Raw genomic sequence first — 20,261 nt, forward strand, 5'->3', positions numbered from 1 at the left:
GTGGAGCCCTTCAAGCCCCCCTCCTCTCCTTGCCTGGCCTCCTTCACCTCCCCGCCCCCCACCCCCAGCGCGCCGGGGCCGCTGACTGCGCACGGGCGGGAGGGGCGGGGCGCTCGCCCTTTGACCCCAGCCAGGGGCCGCCCTCCCCCACAACCCCTTCCAGCTGCTCCCCCCGCCCTGTTGCCCGGCGGCCGCCTATTCCCCCGGGCCAGGGCTGGGGCACAGCGCACGGGGGAGGGGAGCCAGTGTATGGGGCGTCTCTCTCTCTCGGGATGTGTCCCATGGGTGGGGTGGGGTGGCGTGGTTTGTGGGGCGCTGAAGAAATCAGTCCCCTCCATCTCCTCCCTCTGGAAAACACCCAAGCCCTTGGAGAACTGCCCGCACCTCTACCTACCGTGGGGGCCGGGACCCTCCTCTGTGTCCTCCTGTGGCCCAGTCCAAGGGGCCTGGGCCTGGCCGGGGCTGCATTGGACCCCGACCACCCTGGCGTGTGGACTCGCTAAAAATCGGCGATTAGATATTGGATTCCAGCGTCATTGAGGTCATTTCACTAATGAGTGCACCGCAAAGAGTTTCCTAATCCATCTGTGAGGGTGGCAACCGAAAGAGAATTTTAGAGCTGACGGAATAGGCGAGGAAAGGCATAGGAGATTTCCACACCCAGTAAGGAAGCCTTTCCCGAAGTGGAAGAAAGAAAGGAGCAAACAGAGACACCGGTAGCCCGCCCGGATCAGAGTCTGCCCCTGAGAGAAAGTACCCTGACCAGGTTCACCCGTGGGTGGGTCGCGAGCTAGCGGCATTCAGAAGAGCGAGGCCCGCAGTCTGTGCAGAAGACACCTGCACTCGGGTGTGTGTGGCGGCACAATTCACAAGCAGCTCCAGATGTTAAACCAAGGAGAAGCCAGGGAGTTCCCAACGCCCCAGGTGTCCTCAGCCCACGACTGGCTGCTGTGGGAATGCGAAGCCCGGCTCCTTGTCTCAGAGCGGGGCAACCAGGAGGTGTGATGTCCACCCCGGCGTTCCCAGGAGGATCAGACTGAAGCTGGGACTTGGCCTGAAAGTGTCCCCTCGCATGGCCACCCCCTTCCCCTTCCTGCTCCTCTACTCCTGGTGCCCCTCCATCCAGGGGCCAGACCTTAAAGAGTCACCCGCAAGAGAATCCTGGTCCCAAAGGAGCCTTCTGGGGGACCCCTGCTGAGAGAGGTTGTGGGCATGGCCCGCTGGGGCTCTGCCCGACCCAGGGCTGAGAGATGCAACCTCCCAGCTCTGGGTCCCTGCAGGAAGTGTTGGCAAGCACAGGGCCGGTCCTCCAAAGGCCCAGGTGCAGGGAGCCCAGGCCAAACAGCCTGTGGAAGAAGCCACATGCTGTGCCACCCCGGGGAACACGACTGCAGGCCACGGCCCTTCCCACCCCCTCCTCCTCCTCCTCCTCCTCCTCCTCCTCCTCCTCCTCCTCCAACCCCGCCCCCGCCCCCGCCCCCACATGGCACAGGGCCCAGAGACACCTCAGACACTTGCTACCCAAAGTGCAAAGGGCATCAGTTGCTCCTCCAAACCCCCCCCCCAGCCCAGCAGACCGCGTTGTCCAGCCAGCCCCCGGGCCTCCCTGGGGTGCCCAGCACAAAAGTGCAGACACCCACCGGACCCTCAATCTCAGTTTTCGGATGTTTTTGCCACTCTGAGGACCCGCAGGCCAGCTGGGCCTTCTGGCAGGACAGAGAGCCCCGGAATCCGACGTGGAGAGCTGGGTATACGTCCCCATGAGGAGGCGGTCCCCACCTCCGCGGCTATCCCCTTGCGGGCAGCGGCAGCCGCGGGGCCTCAGAGAAGACACCAGGCTGGGCCCCCACGGCACAGCGGGAGCACGTCCCCCGCAGGCCACTTAGCGACGGCGGCCAGCCGGCGGACGGTTGGGTTGCGCGAGACGCTGCGGCCGCCCTGCTACCGGGTTCCTGGGAGGGCGTCCTGGAACCAGCGTCCACACCAAGCCCTTGGAAGGCCCAGGCGACGGAGGAGCCCCGTCAGGCAGGGGCCGAGGACGGTGACGGCCCGGGCGGGGAGGAGCGTGTCAGGCAGGGGCAGAGGACGGTGACAGGTGATAGGCCGGGCGGGAAGGAGTCAGTCAGGCAGGGGCCGTGGAGGAGACGGGCTGGGTAAGGGTTAGGGTTAGTGTCAGGGCACAAGTCACAATCGCAAAGACCTGGAAGCCACCCGAGTGCCCATCGACCCACGAGTGGGTAAATAAAATGTGGCGCGTGGACACCACGGAGTGCTATTCGGCTATGAGGAGCAGCGGTGAGGGGGCACCTCTCGTGGTTCTCCTGGCCAGAGCTGGAACCCGTTCCAGTAAGCCAAGTATCCCAAGAATGGACACACGAGCACCACGTGCTCGCGCTCACCAGCAAATGGGTACGAACCGATGGACACCTAAGTGGACACAGAGGAATCACCTTCTTCGGGTGGGTGTCGGGCGGGTGGGGGGAGGGGATGGGCATACACATCCATTAGGAATGGGGTGGGTGCGCACCGACTGGGGGATGGGCGCACTTGAAGCTCTGACCCGAGGGGGGAGGCTGGGAGAGGGCAACGCACCCGACCTTAACATTGGTGCCCCCACAATATGCTGGAACAACATGAGAGGTAAATGAATAAGAACACGGGGGGGGGAGGGGGGCACGGGCAACACATGTCACCTTAATACTTGGACTCCCATCATCTGCTTGAAAAGAGAGAGAAAAGAAAATGCAATAATAGAGATAAGAGACACTTTTTAAAAATAATGAATCCGGCCGGGCGCTGTGGCTCACGCCTGTAATCCTAGCTCTTGGGAGGCCGAGGCGGGCGGATTGCTCAAGGTCAGGAGTTCAAAACCAGCCTGAGCAAGAGCGAGACCCCGTCTCTACTATAAATAGAAAGAAATTAATTGGCCAACTGATATATATATAAAAAATTAGCGGGGCATGGTGGCGCATGCCTGCAGTCCCAGCTACCCGGGAGGCTGAGGCAGAAGGATCACTCGAGCCCAGGAGTTTGAAGTTGCTGTGAGCTAGGCTGACGCCACGGCACTCACTCTAGCCTGGGCAACAAACCGAGACTCTGTCTCAAAAAAAAAAAAAAAAAAATGAATCCGAAGAGAAAAGTAAAAGGAGGCCTGTGGAGCAGGTCTGGGTGTGACTCCGGATCCCCGAACATCAGGTGCCACCACCAAAGATTCCTACGTGTAGCCCATAGAACCCCAAAAGCAACGGGAGGAGTTCTGGTCACATACTCCCTCAAAATGACATCCTGGCCTTCTTCTGGAACTCCCTCCCCTCTCAGACTCTCAAGGTTTCCTCCAGCGTGTCGGCTCCCACAGAGCAGACCTTTGGTCTGAGACCTGACAGTCCAGAAGCCACGCATGCTGCCGCGTGGCGGCGGTGTCACGGCTCGGGACAAGAGGAGGCCCCACGGTGCGGGCTGGGGCGCCAGGCACCGCGGCGGGCGCTGAGGGTGGGGGTCACCCCCACCCCGGGCCGCCCCCGCACTCCCAGAAACGCGACAGAACCAGAGGCAAAAAAAAAAAGAAGAAGCCTACGGCACCCGGTATTCCCGGGCGGTCTCCCATCCAAGTTCTAACCAGGCCCGACCCTGCTTAGCTTCCGAGACCAGACGGGATCGGGCGCGTTCGGGGTGGTGTGGCCGTGGACGGCGGAGGGCGCCCCTGCCCCGCTCAAGAAGCCGAGCCTCTCTGCGCTTCCCCGCCGCCTCCTCCCGCCCCAGGCCCCGCGCCGGGTCGGGCCTGTTGAGTTCGCCGGGCCGGGTCCCGCGGGCTCCGAGGGACGGGGGTGACAGGCGGGGCGGGCAGGGAGCGGCGGGCCGGGGTTGGGGGCTGTCTCTGTATACACACACACTCACACTCACTCACTCACTCACTCACTCACACTCACACAAGATGCGCCTCCACGGCTGGACCCGCCAAGGTGGAGCCCTTCAAGCCCCCCTCCTCTCCTTGCCTGGCCTCCTTCACCTCCCCGCCCCCCACCCCCAGCGCGCCGGGGCCGCTGACTGCGCACGGGCGGGAGGGGCGGGGCGCTCGCCCTTTGACCCCAGCCAGGGGCCGCCCTCCCCCACAACCCCTTCCAGCTGCTCCCCCCGCCCTGTTGCCCGGCGGCCGCCTATTCCCCCGGGCCAGGGCTGGGGCACAGCGCACGGGGGAGGGGAGCCAGTGTATGGGGCGTCTCTCTCTCTCGGGATGTGTCCCATGGGTGGGGTGGGGTGGCGTGGTTTGTGGGGCGCTGAAGAAATCAGTCCCCTCCATCTCCTCCCTCTGGAAAACACCCAAGCCCTTGGAGAACTGCCCGCACCTCTACCTACCGTGGGGGCCGGGACCCTCCTCTGTGTCCTCCTGTGGCCCAGTCCAAGGGGCCTGGGCCTGGCCGGGGCTGCATTGGACCCCGACCACCCTGGCGTGTGGACTCGCTAAAAATCGGCGATTAGATATTGGATTCCAGCGTCATTGAGGTCATTTCACTAATGAGTGCACCGCAAAGAGTTTCCTAATCCATCTGTGAGGGTGGCAACCGAAAGAGAATTTTAGAGCTGACAGAATAGGCGAGGAAAGGCATAGGAGATTTCCACACCCAGTAAGGAAGCCTTTCCCGAAGTGGAAGAAAGAAAGGAGCAAACAGAGACACCGGTAGCCCGCCCGGATCAGAGTCTGCCCCTGAGAGAAAGTACCCTGACCAGGTTCACCCGTGGGTGGGTCGCGAGCTAGCGGCATTCAGAAGAGCGAGGCCCGCAGTCTGTGCAGAAGACACCTGCACTCGGGTGTGTGTGGCGGCACAATTCACAAGCAGCTCCAGATGTTAAACCAAGGAGAAGCCAGGGAGTTCCCAACGCCCCAGGTGTCCTCAGCCCACGACTGGCTGCTGTGGGAATGCGAAGCCCGGCTCCTTGTCTCAGAGCGGGGCAACCAGGAGGTGTGATGTCCACCCCGGCGTTCCCAGGAGGATCAGACTGAAGCTGGGACTTGGCCTGAAAGTGTCCCCTCGCATGGCCACCCCCTTCCCCTTCCTGCTCCTCTACTCCTGGTGCCCCTCCATCCAGGGGCCAGACCTTAAAGAGTCACCCGCAAGAGAATCCTGGTCCCAAAGGAGCCTTCTGGGGGACCCCTGCTGAGAGAGGTTGTGGGCATGGCCCGCTGGGGCTCTGCCCGACCCAGGGCTGAGAGATGCAACCTCCCAGCTCTGGGTCCCTGCAGGAAGTGTTGGCAAGCACAGGGCCGGTCCTCCAAAGGCCCAGGTGCAGGGAGCCCAGGCCAAACAGCCTGTGGAAGAAGCCACATGCTGTGCCACCCCGGGGAACACGACTGCAGGCCACGGCCCTTCCCACCCCCTCCTCCTCCTCCTCCTCCTCCTCCTCCTCCTCCTCCTCCTCCAACCCCGCCCCCGCCCCCGCCCCCACATGGCACAGGGCCCAGAGACACCTCAGACACTTGCTACCCAAAGTGCAAAGGGCATCAGTTGCTCCTCCAAACCCCCCCCCCAGCCCAGCAGACCGCGTTGTCCAGCCAGCCCCCGGGCCTCCCTGGGGTGCCCAGCACAAAAGTGCAGACACCCACCGGACCCTCAATCTCAGTTTTCGGATGTTTTTGCCACTCTGAGGACCCGCAGGCCAGCTGGGCCTTCTGGCAGGACAGAGAGCCCCGGAATCCGACGTGGAGAGCTGGGTATACGTCCCCATGAGGAGGCGGTCCCCACCTCCGCGGCTATCCCCTTGCGGGCAGCGGCAGCCGCGGGGCCTCAGAGAAGACACCAGGCTGGGCCCCCACGGCACAGCGGGAGCACGTCCCCCGCAGGCCACTTAGCGACGGCGGCCAGCCGGCGGACGGTTGGGTTGCGCGAGACGCTGCGGCCGCCCTGCTACCGGGTTCCTGGGAGGGCGTCCTGGAACCAGCGTCCACACCAAGCCCTTGGAAGGCCCAGGCGACGGAGGAGCCCCGTCAGGCAGGGGCCGAGGACGGTGACGGCCCGGGCGGGGAGGAGCGTGTCAGGCAGGGGCAGAGGACGGTGACAGGTGATAGGCCGGGCGGGAAGGAGTCAGTCAGGCAGGGGCCGTGGAGGAGACGGGCTGGGTAAGGGTTAGGGTTAGTGTCAGGGCACAAGTCACAATCGCAAAGACCTGGAAGCCACCCGAGTGCCCATCGACCCACGAGTGGGTAAATAAAATGTGGCGCGTGGACACCACGGAGTGCTATTCGGCTATGAGGAGCAGCGGTGAGGGGGCACCTCTCGTGGTTCTCCTGGCCAGAGCTGGAACCCGTTCCAGTAAGCCAAGTATCCCAAGAATGGACACACGAGCACCACGTGCTCGCGCTCACCAGCAAATGGGTACGAACCGATGGACACCTAAGTGGACACAGAGGAATCACCTTCTTCGGGTGGGTGTCGGGCGGGTGGGGGGAGGGGATGGGCATACACATCCATTAGGAATGGGGTGGGTGCGCACCGACTGGGGGATGGGCGCACTTGAAGCTCTGACCCGAGGGGGGAGGCTGGGAGAGGGCAACGCACCCGACCTTAACATTGGTGCCCCCACAATATGCTGGAACAACATGAGAGGTAAATGAATAAGAACACGGGGGGGGGAGGGGGGCACGGGCAACACATGTCACCTTAATACTTGGACTCCCATCATCTGCTTGAAAAGAGAGAGAAAAGAAAATGCAATAATAGAGATAAGAGACACTTTTTAAAAATAATGAATCCGGCCGGGCGCTGTGGCTCACGCCTGTAATCCTAGCTCTTGGGAGGCCGAGGCGGGCGGATTGCTCAAGGTCAGGAGTTCAAAACCAGCCTGAGCAAGAGCGAGACCCCGTCTCTACTATAAATAGAAAGAAATTAATTGGCCAACTGATATATATATAAAAAATTAGCGGGGCATGGTGGCGCATGCCTGCAGTCCCAGCTACCCGGGAGGCTGAGGCAGAAGGATCACTCGAGCCCAGGAGTTTGAAGTTGCTGTGAGCTAGGCTGACGCCACGGCACTCACTCTAGCCTGGGCAACAAACCGAGACTCTGTCTCAAAAAAAAAAAAAAAAAAATGAATCCGAAGAGAAAAGTAAAAGGAGGCCTGTGGAGCAGGTCTGGGTGTGACTCCGGATCCCCGAACATCAGGTGCCACCACCAAAGATTCCTACGTGTAGCCCATAGAACCCCAAAAGCAACGGGAGGAGTTCTGGTCACATACTCCCTCAAAATGACATCCTGGCCTTCTTCTGGAACTCCCTCCCCTCTCAGACTCTCAAGGTTTCCTCCAGCGTGTCGGCTCCCACAGAGCAGACCTTTGGTCTGAGACCTGACAGTCCAGAAGCCACGCATGCTGCCGCGTGGCGGCGGTGTCACGGCTCGGGACAAGAGGAGGCCCCACGGTGCGGGCTGGGGCGCCAGGCACCGCGGCGGGCGCTGAGGGTGGGGGTCACCCCCACCCCGGGCCGCCCCCGCACTCCCAGAAACGCGACAGAACCAGAGGCAAAAAAAAAAAGAAGAAGCCTACGGCACCCGGTATTCCCGGGCGGTCTCCCATCCAAGTTCTAACCAGGCCCGACCCTGCTTAGCTTCCGAGACCAGACGGGATCGGGCGCGTTCGGGGTGGTGTGGCCGTGGACGGCGGAGGGCGCCCCTGCCCCGCTCAAGAAGCCGAGCCTCTCTGCGCTTCCCCGCCGCCTCCTCCCGCCCCAGGCCCCGCGCCGGGTCGGGCCTGTTGAGTTCGCCGGGCCGGGTCCCGCGGGCTCCGAGGGACGGGGGTGACAGGCGGGGCGGGCAGGGAGCGGCGGGCCGGGGTTGGGGGCTGTCTCTGTATACACACACACTCACACTCACTCACTCACTCACTCACTCACACTCACACAAGATGCGCCTCCACGGCTGGACCCGCCAAGGTGGAGCCCTTCAAGCCCCCCTCCTCTCCTTGCCTGGCCTCCTTCACCTCCCCGCCCCCCACCCCCAGCGCGCCGGGGCCGCTGACTGCGCACGGGCGGGAGGGGCGGGGCGCTCGCCCTTTGACCCCAGCCAGGGGCCGCCCTCCCCCACAACCCCTTCCAGCTGCTCCCCCCGCCCTGTTGCCCGGCGGCCGCCTATTCCCCCGGGCCAGGGCTGGGGCACAGCGCACGGGGGAGGGGAGCCAGTGTATGGGGCGTCTCTCTCTCTCGGGATGTGTCCCATGGGTGGGGTGGGGTGGCGTGGTTTGTGGGGCGCTGAAGAAATCAGTCCCCTCCATCTCCTCCCTCTGGAAAACACCCAAGCCCTTGGAGAACTGCCCGCACCTCTACCTACCGTGGGGGCCGGGACCCTCCTCTGTGTCCTCCTGTGGCCCAGTCCAAGGGGCCTGGGCCTGGCCGGGGCTGCATTGGACCCCGACCACCCTGGCGTGTGGACTCGCTAAAAATCGGCGATTAGATATTGGATTCCAGCGTCATTGAGGTCATTTCACTAATGAGTGCACCGCAAAGAGTTTCCTAATCCATCTGTGAGGGTGGCAACCGAAAGAGAATTTTAGAGCTGACAGAATAGGCGAGGAAAGGCATAGGAGATTTCCACACCCAGTAAGGAAGCCTTTCCCGAAGTGGAAGAAAGAAAGGAGCAAACAGAGACACCGGTAGCCCGCCCGGATCAGAGTCTGCCCCTGAGAGAAAGTACCCTGACCAGGTTCACCCGTGGGTGGGTCGCGAGCTAGCGGCATTCAGAAGAGCGAGGCCCGCAGTCTGTGCAGAAGACACCTGCACTCGGGTGTGTGTGGCGGCACAATTCACAAGCAGCTCCAGATGTTAAACCAAGGAGAAGCCAGGGAGTTCCCAACGCCCCAGGTGTCCTCAGCCCACGACTGGCTGCTGTGGGAATGCGAAGCCCGGCTCCTTGTCTCAGAGCGGGGCAACCAGGAGGTGTGATGTCCACCCCGGCGTTCCCAGGAGGATCAGACTGAAGCTGGGACTTGGCCTGAAAGTGTCCCCTCGCATGGCCACCCCCTTCCCCTTCCTGCTCCTCTACTCCTGGTGCCCCTCCATCCAGGGGCCAGACCTTAAAGAGTCACCCGCAAGAGAATCCTGGTCCCAAAGGAGCCTTCTGGGGGACCCCTGCTGAGAGAGGTTGTGGGCATGGCCCGCTGGGGCTCTGCCCGACCCAGGGCTGAGAGATGCAACCTCCCAGCTCTGGGTCCCTGCAGGAAGTGTTGGCAAGCACAGGGCCGGTCCTCCAAAGGCCCAGGTGCAGGGAGCCCAGGCCAAACAGCCTGTGGAAGAAGCCACATGCTGTGCCACCCCGGGGAACACGACTGCAGGCCACGGCCCTTCCCACCCCCTCCTCCTCCTCCTCCTCCTCTTCCTCCTCCTCCTCCTCCAACCCCGCCCCCGCCCCCGCCCCCACATGGCACAGGGCCCAGAGACACCTCAGACACTTGCTACCCAAAGTGCAAAGGGCATCAGTTGCTCCTCCAAACCCCCCCCCAGCCCAGCAGACCGCGTTGTCCAGCCAGCCCCCGGGCCTCCCTGGGGTGCCCAGCACAAAAGTGCAGACACCCACCGGACCCTCAATCTCAGTTTTCGGATGTTTTTGCCACTCTGAGGACCCGCAGGCCAGCTGGGCCTTCTGGCAGGACAGAGAGCCCCGGAATCCGACGTGGAGAGCTGGGTATACGTCCCCATGAGGAGGCGGTCCCCACCTCCGCGGCTATCCCCTTGCGGGCAGCGGCAGCCGCGGGGCCTCAGAGAAGACACCAGGCTGGGCCCCCACGGCACAGCGGGAGCACGTCCCCCGCAGGCCACTTAGCGACGGCGGCCAGCCGGCGGACGGTTGGGTTGCGCGAGACGCTGCGGCCGCCCTGCTACCGGGTTCCTGGGAGGGCGTCCTGGAACCAGCGTCCACACCAAGCCCTTGGAAGGCCCAGGCGACGGAGGAGCCCCGTCAGGCAGGGGCCGAGGACGGTGACGGCCCGGGCGGGGAGGAGCGTGTCAGGCAGGGGCAGAGGACGGTGACAGGTGATAGGCCGGGCGGGAAGGAGTCAGTCAGGCAGGGGCCGTGGAGGAGACGGGCTGGGTAAGGGTTAGGGTTAGTGTCAGGGCACAAGTCACAATCGCAAAGACCTGGAAGCCACCCGAGTGCCCATCGACCCACGAGTGGGTAAATAAAATGTGGCGCGTGGACACCACGGAGTGCTATTCGGCTATGAGGAGCAGCGGTGAGGGGGCACCTCTCGTGGTTCTCCTGGCCAGAGCTGGAACCCGTTCCAGTAAGCCAAGTATCCCAAGAATGGACACACGAGCACCACGTGCTCGCGCTCACCAGCAAATGGGTACGAACCGATGGACACCTAAGTGGACACAGAGGAATCACCTTCTTCGGGTGGGTGTCGGGCGGGTGGGGGGAGGGGATGGGCATACACATCCATTAGGAATGGGGTGGGTGCGCACCGACTGGGGGATGGGCGCACTTGAAGCTCTGACCCGAGGGGGGAGGCTGGGAGAGGGCAACGCACCCGACCTTAACATTGGTGCCCCCACAATATGCTGGAACAACATGAGAGGTAAATGAATAAGAACACGGGGGGGGGGAGGGGGGCACGGGCAACACATGTCACCTTAATACTTGGACTCCCATCATCTGCTTGAAAAGAGAGAGAAAAGAAAATGCAATAATAGAGATAAGAGACACTTTTTAAAAATAATGAATCCGGCCGGGCGCTGTGGCTCACGCCTGTAATCCTAGCTCTTGGGAGGCCGAGGCGGGCGGATTGCTCAAGGTCAGGAGTTCAAAACCAGCCTGAGCAAGAGCGAGACCCCGTCTCTACTATAAATAGAAAGAAATTAATTGGCCAACTGATATATATATAAAAAATTAGCGGGGCATGGTGGCGCATGCCTGCAGTCCCAGCTACCCGGGAGGCTGAGGCAGAAGGATCACTCGAGCCCAGGAGTTTGAAGTTGCTGTGAGCTAGGCTGACGCCACGGCACTCACTCTAGCCTGGGCAACAAACCGAGACTCTGTCTCAAAAAAAAAAAAAAAAAATGAATCCGAAGAGAAAAGTAAAAGGAGGCCTGTGGAGCAGGTCTGGGTGTGACTCCGGATCCCCGAACATCAGGTGCCACCACCAAAGATTCCTACGTGTAGCCCATAGAACCCCAAAAGCAACGGGAGGAGTTCTGGTCACATACTCCCTCAAAATGACATCCTGGCCTTCTTCTGGAACTCCCTCCCCTCTCAGACTCTCAAGGTTTCCTCCAGCGTGTCGGCTCCCACAGAGCAGACCTTTGGTCTGAGACCTGACAGTCCAGAAGCCACGCATGCTGCCGCGTGGCGGCGGTGTCACGGCTCGGGACAAGAGGAGGCCCCACGGTGCGGGCTGGGGCGCCAGGCACCGCGGCGGGCGCTGAGGGTGGGGGTCACCCCCACCCCGGGCCGCCCCCGCACTCCCAGAAACGCGACAGAACCAGAGGCAAAAAAAAAAAGAAGAAGCCTACGGCACCCGGTATTCCCGGGCGGTCTCCCATCCAAGTTCTAACCAGGCCCGACCCTGCTTAGCTTCCGAGACCAGACGGGATCGGGCGCGTTCGGGGTGGTGTGGCCGTGGACGGCGGAGGGCGCCCCTGCCCCGCTCAAGAAGCCGAGCCTCTCTGCGCTTCCCCGCCGCCTCCTCCCGCCCCAGGCCCCGCGCCGGGTCGGGCCTGTTGAGTTCGCCGGGCCGGGTCCCGCGGGCTCCGAGGGACGGGGGTGACAGGCGGGGCGGGCAGGGAGCGGCGGGCCGGGGTTGGGGGCTGTCTCTGTATACACAAACACTCACACTCACTCACTCACTCACTCACTCACACTCACACAAGATGCGCCTCCACGGCTGGACCCGCCAAGGTGGAGCCCTTCAAGCCCCCCTCCTCTCCTTGCCTGGCCTCCTTCACCTCCCCGCCCCCCACCCCCAGCGCGCCGGGGCCGCTGACTGCGCACGGGCGGGAGGGGCGGGGCGCTCGCCCTTTGACCCCAGCCAGGGGCCGCCCTCCCCCACAACCCCTTCCAGCTGCTCCCCCCGCCCTGTTGCCCGGCGGCCGCCTATTCCCCCGGGCCAGGGCTGGGGCACAGCGCACGGGGGAGGGGAGCCAGTGTATGGGGCGTCTCTCTCTCTCGGGATGTGTCCCATGGGTGGGGTGGGGTGGCGTGGTTTGTGGGGCGCTGAAGAAATCAGTCCCCTCCATCTCCTCCCTCTGGAAAACACCCAAGCCCTTGGAGAACTGCCCGCACCTCTACCTACCGTGGGGGCCGGGACCCTCCTCTGTGTCCTCCTGTGGCCCAGTCCAAGGGGCCTGGGCCTGGCCGGGGCTGCATTGGACCCCGACCACCCTGGCGTGTGGACTCGCTAAAAATCGGCGATTAGATATTGGATTCCAGCGTCATTGAGGTCATTTCACTAATGAGTGCACCGCAAAGAGTTTCCTAATCCATCTGTGAGGGTGGCAACCGAAAGAGAATTTTAGAGCTGACAGAATAGGCGAGGAAAGGCATAGGAGATTTCCACACCCAGTAAGGAAGCCTTTCCCGAAGTGGAAGAAAGAAAGGAGCAAACAGAGACACCGGTAGCCCGCCCGGATCAGAGTCTGCCCCTGAGAGAAAGTACCCTGACCAGGTTCACCCGTGGGTGGGTCGCGAGCTAGCGGCATTCAGAAGAGCGAGGCCCGCAGTCTGTGCAGAAGACACCTGCACTCGGGTGTGTGTGGCGGCACAATTCACAAGCAGCTCCAGATGTTAAACCAAGGAGAAGCCAGGGAGTTCCCAACGCCCCAGGTGTCCTCAGCCCACGACTGGCTGCTGTGGGAATGCGAAGCCCGGCTCCTTGTCTCAGAGCGGGGCAACCAGGAGGTGTGATGTCCACCCCGGCGTTCCCAGGAGGATCAGACTGAAGCTGGGACTTGGCCTGAAAGTGTCCCCTCGCATGGCCACCCCCTTCCCCTTCCTGCTCCTCTACTCCTGGTGCCCCTCCATCCAGGGGCCAGACCTTAAAGAGTCACCCGCAAGAGAATCCTGGTCCCAAAGGAGCCTTCTGGGGGACCCCTGCTGAGAGAGGTTGTGGGCATGGCCCGCTGGGGCTCTGCCCGACCCAGGGCTGAGAGATGCAACCTCCCAGCTCTGGGTCCCTGCAGGAAGTGTTGGCAAGCACAGGGCCGGTCCTCCAAAGGCCCAGGTGCAGGGAGCCCAGGCCAAACAGCCTGTGGAAGAAGCCACATGCTGTGCCACCCCGGGGAACACGACTGCAGGCCACGGCCCTTCCCACCCCCTCCTCCTCCTCCTCCTCCTCCTCCTCCTCCTCCTCCTCCAACCCCGCCCCCGCCCCCGCCCCCACATGGCACAGGGCCCAGAGACACCTCAGACACTTGCTACCCAAAGTGCAAAGGGCATCAGTTGCTCCTCCAAACCCCCCCCCAGCCCAGCAGACCGCGTTGTCCAGCCAGCCCCCGGGCCTCCCTGGGGTGCCCAGCACAAAAGTGCAGACACCCACCGGACCCTCAATCTCAGTTTTCGGATGTTTTTGCCACTCTGAGGACCCGCAGGCCAGCTGGGCCTTCTGGCAGGACAGAGAGCCCCGGAATCCGACGTGGAGAGCTGGGTATACGTCCCCATGAGGAGGCGGTCCCCACCTCCGCGGCTATCCCCTTGCGGGCAGCGGCAGCCGCGGGGCCTCAGAGAAGACACCAGGCTGGGCCCCCACGGCACAGCGGGAGCACGTCCCCCGCAGGCCACTTAGCGACGGCGGCCAGCCGGCGGACGGTTGGGTTGCGCGAGACGCTGCGGCCGCCCTGCTACCGGGTTCCTGGGAGGGCGTCCTGGAACCAGCGTCCACACCAAGCCCTTGGAAGGCCCAGGCGACGGAGGAGCCCCGTCAGGCAGGGGCCGAGGACGGTGACGGCCCGGGCGGGGAGGAGCGTGTCAGGCAGGGGCAGAGGACGGTGACAGGTGATAGGCCGGGCGGGAAGGAGTCAGTCAGGCAGGGGCCGTGGAGGAGACGGGCTGGGTAAGGGTTAGGGTTAGTGTCAGGGCACAAGTCACAATCGCAAAGACCTGGAAGCCACCCGAGTGCCCATCGACCCACGAGTGGGTAAATAAAATGTGGCGCGTGGACACCACGGAGTGCTATTCGGCTATGAGGAGCAGCGGTGAGGGGGCACCTCTCGTGGTTCTCCTGGCCAGAGCTGGAACCCGTTCCAGTAAGCCAAGTATCCCAAGAATGGACACACGAGCACCACGTGCTCGCGCTCACCAGCAAATGGGTACGAACCGATGGACACCTAAGTGGACACAGAGGAATCACCTTCTTCGGGTGGGTGTCGGGCGGGTGGGGGGAGGGGATGGGCATACACATCCATTAGGAATGGGGTGGGTGCGCACCGACTGGGGGATGGGCGCACTTGAAGCTCTGACCCGAGGGGGGAGGCTGGGAGAGGGCAACGCACCCGACCTTAACATTGGTGCCCCCACAATATGCTGGAACAACATGAGAGGTAAATGAATAAGAACACGGGGGGGGGAGGGGGGCACGGGCAACACATGTCACCTTAATACTTGGACTCCCATCATCTGCTTGAAAAGAGAGAGAAAAGAAAATGCAATAATAGAGATAAGAGACACTTTTTAAAAATAATGAATCCGGCCGGGCGCTGTGGCTCACGCCTGTAATCCTAGCTCTTGGGAGGCCGAGGCGGGCGGATTGCTCAAGGTCAGGAGTTCAAAACCAGCCTGAGCAAGAGCGAGACCCCGTCTCTACTATAAATAGAAAGAAATTAATTGGCCAACTGATATATATATAAAAAATTAGCGGGGCATGGTGGCGCATGCCTGCAGTCCCAGCTACCCGGGAGGCTGAGGCAGAAGGATCACTCGAGCCCAGGAGTTTGAAGTTGCTGTGAGCTAGGCTGACGCCACGGCACTCACTCTAGCCTGGGCAACAAACCGAGACTCTGTCTCAAAAAAAAAAAAAAAAAAATGAATCCGAAGAGAAAAGTAAAAGGAGGCCTGTGGAGCAGGTCTGGGTGTGACTCCGGATCCCCGAACATCAGGTGCCACCACCAAAGATTCCTACGTGTAGCCCATAGAACCCCAAAAGCAACGGGAGGAGTTCTGGTCACATACTCCCTCAAAATGACATCCTGGCCTTCTTCTGGAACTCCCTCCCCTCTCAGACTCTCAAGGTTTCCTCCAGCGTGTCGGCTCCCACAGAGCAGACCTTTGGTCTGAGACCTGACAGTCCAGAAGCCACGCATGCTGCCGCGTGGCGGCGGTGTCACGGCTCGGGACAAGAGGAGGCCCCACGGTGCGGGCTGGGGCGCCAGGCACCGCGGCGGGCGCTGAGGGTGGGGGTCACCCCCACCCCGGGCCGCCCCCGCACTCCCAGAAACGCGACAGAACCAGAGGCAAAAAAAAAAAGAAGAAGCCTACGGCACCCGGTATTCCCGGGCGGTCTCCCATCCAAGTTCTAACCAGGCCCGACCCTGCTTAGCTTCCGAGACCAGACGGGATCGGGCGCGTTCGGGGTGGTGTGGCCGTGGACGGCGGAGGGCACCCCTGCCCCGCTCAAGAAGCCGAGCCTCTCTGCGCTTCCCCGCCGCCTCCTCCCGCCCCAGGCCCCGCGCCGGGTCGGGCCTGTTGAGTTCGCCGGGCCGGGTCCCGCGGGCTCCGAGGGACGGGGGTGACAGGCGGGGCGGGCAGGGAGCGGCGGGCCGGGGTTGGGGGCTGTCTCTGTATACACACACACTCACACTCACTCACTCACTCACTCACTCACACTCACACAAGATGCGCCTCCACGGCTGGACCCGCCAAGGTGGAGCCCTTCAAGCCCCCCTCCTCTCCTTGCCTGGCCTCCTTCACCTCCCCGCCCCCCACCCCCAGCGCGCCGGGGCCGCTGACTGCGCACGGGCGGGAGGGGCGGGGCGCTCGCCCTTTGACCCCAGCCAGGGGCCGCCCTCCCCCACAACCCCTTCCAGCTGCTCCCCCCGCCCTGTTGCCCGGCGGCCGCCTATTCCCCCGGGCCAGGGCTGGGGCACAGCGCACGGGGGAGGGGAGCCAGTGTATGGGGCGTCTCTCTCTCTCGGGATGTGTCCCATGGGTGGGGTGGGGTGGCGTGGTTTGTGGGGCGCTGAAGAAATCAGTCCCCTCCATCTCCTCCCTCTGGAAAACACCCAAGCCCTTGGAGAACTGCCCGCACCTCTACCTACCGTGGGGGCCGGGACCCTCCTCTGTGTCCTCCTGTGGCCCAGTCCAAGGGGCCTGGGCCTGGCCGGGGCTGCATTGGACCCCGACCACCCTGGCGTGTGGACTCGCTAAAAATCGGCGATTAGATATTGGATTCCAGCGTCATTGAGGTCATTTCACTAATGAGTGCACCGCAAAGAGTTTCCTAATCCATCTGTGAGGGTGGCAACCGAAAGAGAATTTTAGAGCTGACGGAATAGGCGAGGAAAGGCATAGGAGATTTCCACACCCAGTAAGGAAGCCTTTCCCGAAGTGGAAGAAAGAAAGGAGCAAACAGAGACACCGGTAGCCCGCCCGGATCAGAGTCTGCCCCTGAGAGAAAGTACCCTGACCAGGTTCACCCGTGGGTGGGTCGCGAGCTAGCGGCATTCAGAAGAGCGAGGCCCGCAGTCTGTGCAGAAGACACCTGCACTCGGGTGTGTGTGGCGGCACAATTCACAAGCAGCTCCAGATGTTAAACCAAGGAGAAGCCAGGGAGTTCCCAACGCCCCAGGTGTCCTCAGCCCACGACTGGCTGCTGTGGGAATGCGAAGCCCGGCTCCTTGTCTCAGAGCGGGGCAACCAGGAGGTGTGATGTCCACCCCGGCGTTCCCAGGAGGATCAGACTGAAGCTGGGACTTGGCCTGAAAGTGTCCCCTCGCATGGCCACCCCCTTCCCCTTCCTGCTCCTCTACTCCTGGTGCCCCTCCATCCAGGGGCCAGACCTTAAAGAGTCACCCGCAAGAGAATCCTGGTCCCAAAGGAGCCTTCTGGGGGACCCCTGCTGAGAGAGGTTGTGGGCATGGCCCGCTGGGGCTCTGCCCGACCCAGGGCTGAGAGATGCAACCTCCCAGCTCTGGGTCCCTGCAGGAAGTGTTGGCAAGCACAGGGCCGGTCCTCCAAAGGCCCAGGTGCAGGGAGCCCAGGCCAAACAGCCTGTGGAAGAAGCCACATGCTGTGCCACCCCGGGGAACACGACTGCAGGCCACGGCCCTTCCCACCCCCTCCTCCTCCTCCTCCTCCTCCTCCTCCTCCTCCTCCTCCTCCAACCCCGCCCCCGCCCCCGCCCCCACATGGCACAGGGCCCAGAGACACCTCAGACACTTGCTACCCAAAGTGCAAAGGGCATCAGTTGCTCCTCCAAACCCCCCCCCAGCCCAGCAGACCGCGTTGTCCAGCCAGCCCCCGGGCCTCCCTGGGGTGCCCAGCACAAAAGTGCAGACACCCACCGGACCCTCAATCTCAGTTTTCGGATGTTTTTGCCACTCTGAGGACCCGCAGGCCAGCTGGGCCTTCTGGCAGGACAGAGAGCCCCGGAATCCGACGTGGAGAGCTGGGTATACGTCCCCATGAGGAGGCGGCCCCCACCTCCGCGGCTATCCCCTTGCGGGCAGCGGCAGCCGCGGGGCCTCAGAGAAGACACCAGGCTGGGCCCCCACGGCACAGCGGGAGCACGTCCCCCGCAGGCCACTTAGCGACGGCGGCCAGCCGGCGGACGGTTGGGTTGCGCGAGACGCTGCGGCCGCCCTGCTACCGGGTTCCTGGGAGGGCGTCCTGGAACCAGCGTCCACACCAAGCCCTTGGAAGGCCCAGGCGACGGAGGAGCCCCGTCAGGCAGGGGCCGAGGACGGTGACGGCCCGGGCGGGGAGGAGCGTGTCAGGCAGGGGCAGAGGACGGTGACAGGTGATAGGCCGGGCGGGAAGGAGTCAGTCAGGCAGGGGCCGTGGAGGAGACGGGCTGGGTAAGGGTTAGGGTTAGTGTCAGGGCACAAGTCACAATCGCAAAGACCTGGAAGCCACCCGAGTGCCCATCGACCCACGAGTGGGTAAATAAAATGTGGCGCGTGGACACCACGGAGTGCTATTCGGCTATGAGGAGCAGCGGTGAGGGGGCACCTCTCGTGGTTCTCCTGGCCAGAGCTGGAACCCGTTCCAGTAAGCCAAGTATCCCAAGAATGGACACACGAGCACCACGTGCTCGCGCTCACCAGCAAATGGGTACGAACCGATGGACACCTAAGTGGACACAGAGGAATCACCTTCTTCGGGTGGGTGTCGGGCGGGTGGGGGGAGGGGATGGGCATACACATCCATTAGGAATGGGGTGGGTGCGCACCGACTGGGGGATGGGCGCACTTGAAGCTCTGACCCGAGGGGGGAGGCTGGGAGAGGGCAACGCACCCGACCTTAACATTGGTGCCCCCACAATATGCTGGAACAACATGAGAGGTAAATGAATAAGAACACGGGGGGGGGGAGGGGGGCACGGGCAACACATGTCACCTTAATACTTGGACTCCCATCATCTGCTTGAAAAGAGAGAGAAAAGAAAATGCAATAATAGAGATAAGAGACACTTTTTAAAAATAATGAATCCGGCCGGGCGCTGTGGCTCACGCCTGTAATCCTAGCTCTTGGGAGGCCGAGGCGGGCGGATTGCTCAAGGTCAGGAGTTCAAAACCAGCCTGAGCAAGAGCGAGACCCCGTCTCTACTATAAATAGAAAGAAATTAATTGGCCAACTGATATATATATAAAAAATTAGCGGGGCATGGTGGCGCATGCCTGCAGTCCCAGCTACCCGGGAGGCTGAGGCAGAAGGATCACTCGAGCCCAGGAGTTTGAAGTTGCTGTGAGCTAGGCTGACGCCACGGCACTCACTCTAGCCTGGGCAACAAACCGAGACTCTGTCTCAAAAAAAAAAAAAAAAAAATGAATCCGAAGAGAAAAGTAAAAGGAGGCCTGTGGAGCAGGTCTGGGTGTGACTCCGGATCCCCGAACATCAGGTGCCACCACCAAAGATTCCTACGTGTAGCCCATAGAACCCCAAAAGCAACGGGAGGAGTTCTGGTCACATACTCCCTCAAAATGACATCCTGGCCTTCTTCTGGAACTCCCTCCCCTCTCAGACTCTCAAGGTTTCCTCCAGCGTGTCGGCTCCCACAGAGCAGACCTTTGGTCTGAGACCTGACAGTCCAGAAGCCACGCATGCTGCCGCGTGGCGGCGGTGTCACGGCTCGGGACAAGAGGAGGCCCCACGGTGCGGGCTGGGGCGCCAGGCACCGCGGCGGGCGCTGAGGGTGGGGGTCACCCCCACCCCGGGCCGCCCCCGCACTCCCAGAAACGCGACAGAACCAGAGGCAAAAAAAAAAAGAAGAAGCCTACGGCACCCGGTATTCCCGGGCGGTCTCCCATCCAAGTTCTAACCAGGCCCGACCCTGCTTAGCTTCCGAGACCAGACGGGATCGGGCGCGTTCGGGGTGGTGTGGCCGTGGACGGCGGAGGGCGCCCCTGCCCCGCTCAAGAAGCCGAGCCTCTCTGCGCTTCCCCGCCGCCTCCTCCCGCCCCAGGCCCCGCGCCGGGTCGGGCCTGTTGAGTTCGCCGGGCCGGGTCCCGCGGGCTCCGAGGGACGGGGGTGACAGGCGGGGCGGGCAGGGAGCGGCGGGCCGGGGTTGGGGGCTGTCTCTGTATACACAAACACTCACACTCACTCACTCACTCACTCACTCACACTCACACAAGATGCGCCTCCACGGCTGGACCCGCCAAGGTGGAGCCCTTCAAGCCCCCCTCCTCTCCTTGCCTGGCCTCCTTCACCTCCCCGCCCCCCACCCCCAGCGCGCCGGGGCCGCTGACTGCGCACGGGCGGGAGGGGCGGGGCGCTCGCCCTTTGACCCCAGCCAGGGGCCGCCCTCCCCCACAACCCCTTCCAGCTGCTCCCCCCGCCCTGTTGCCCGGCGGCCGCCTATTCCTCCGGGCCAGGGCTGGGGCACAGCGCACGGGGGAGGGGAGCCAGTGTATGGGGCGTCTCTCTCTCTCGGGATGTGTCCCATGGGTGGGGTGGGGTGGCGTGGTTTGTGGGGCGCTGAAGAAATCAGTCCCCTCCATCTCCTCCCTCTGGAAAACACCCAAGCCCTTGGAGAACTGCCCGCACCTCTACCTACCGTGGGGGCCGGGACCCTCCTCTGTGTCCTCCTGTGGCCCAGTCCAAGGGGCCTGGGCCTGGCCGGGGCTGCATTGGACC

At 62.9% G+C, this 20,261-nt stretch overlaps 5 pseudogenes; all 5 read right to left on the reverse strand.

Moving 5' to 3' along the window:
- Positions 1-3,567: 3,567 nt before the first annotated feature.
- Positions 3,568-3,686, reverse strand: LOC142867597 (uncharacterized; annotated as a pseudogene).
- Positions 3,687-7,526: 3,840 nt separating this feature from the next.
- On the reverse strand, positions 7,527-7,645 carry LOC142867598 (uncharacterized; annotated as a pseudogene).
- Positions 7,646-11,481: 3,836 nt separating this feature from the next.
- LOC142867599 (uncharacterized) lies at positions 11,482-11,600 on the reverse strand (annotated as a pseudogene).
- A 3,836-nt stretch (positions 11,601-15,436) lies between these two features.
- LOC142867600 (uncharacterized) lies at positions 15,437-15,555 on the reverse strand (annotated as a pseudogene).
- Positions 15,556-19,395: 3,840 nt separating this feature from the next.
- LOC142867601 (uncharacterized) lies at positions 19,396-19,514 on the reverse strand (annotated as a pseudogene).
- Between the last annotated feature and the right edge of the window lie 747 nt (positions 19,515-20,261).

This window comes from Microcebus murinus, unplaced genomic scaffold, assembly GCF_040939455.1.
Source record: "Microcebus murinus isolate Inina unplaced genomic scaffold, M.murinus_Inina_mat1.0 scaf018_hap2_Mmur4.0, whole genome shotgun sequence".
NCBI classification, from domain to species: Eukaryota; Metazoa; Chordata; class Mammalia; order Primates; family Cheirogaleidae; genus Microcebus; species Microcebus murinus.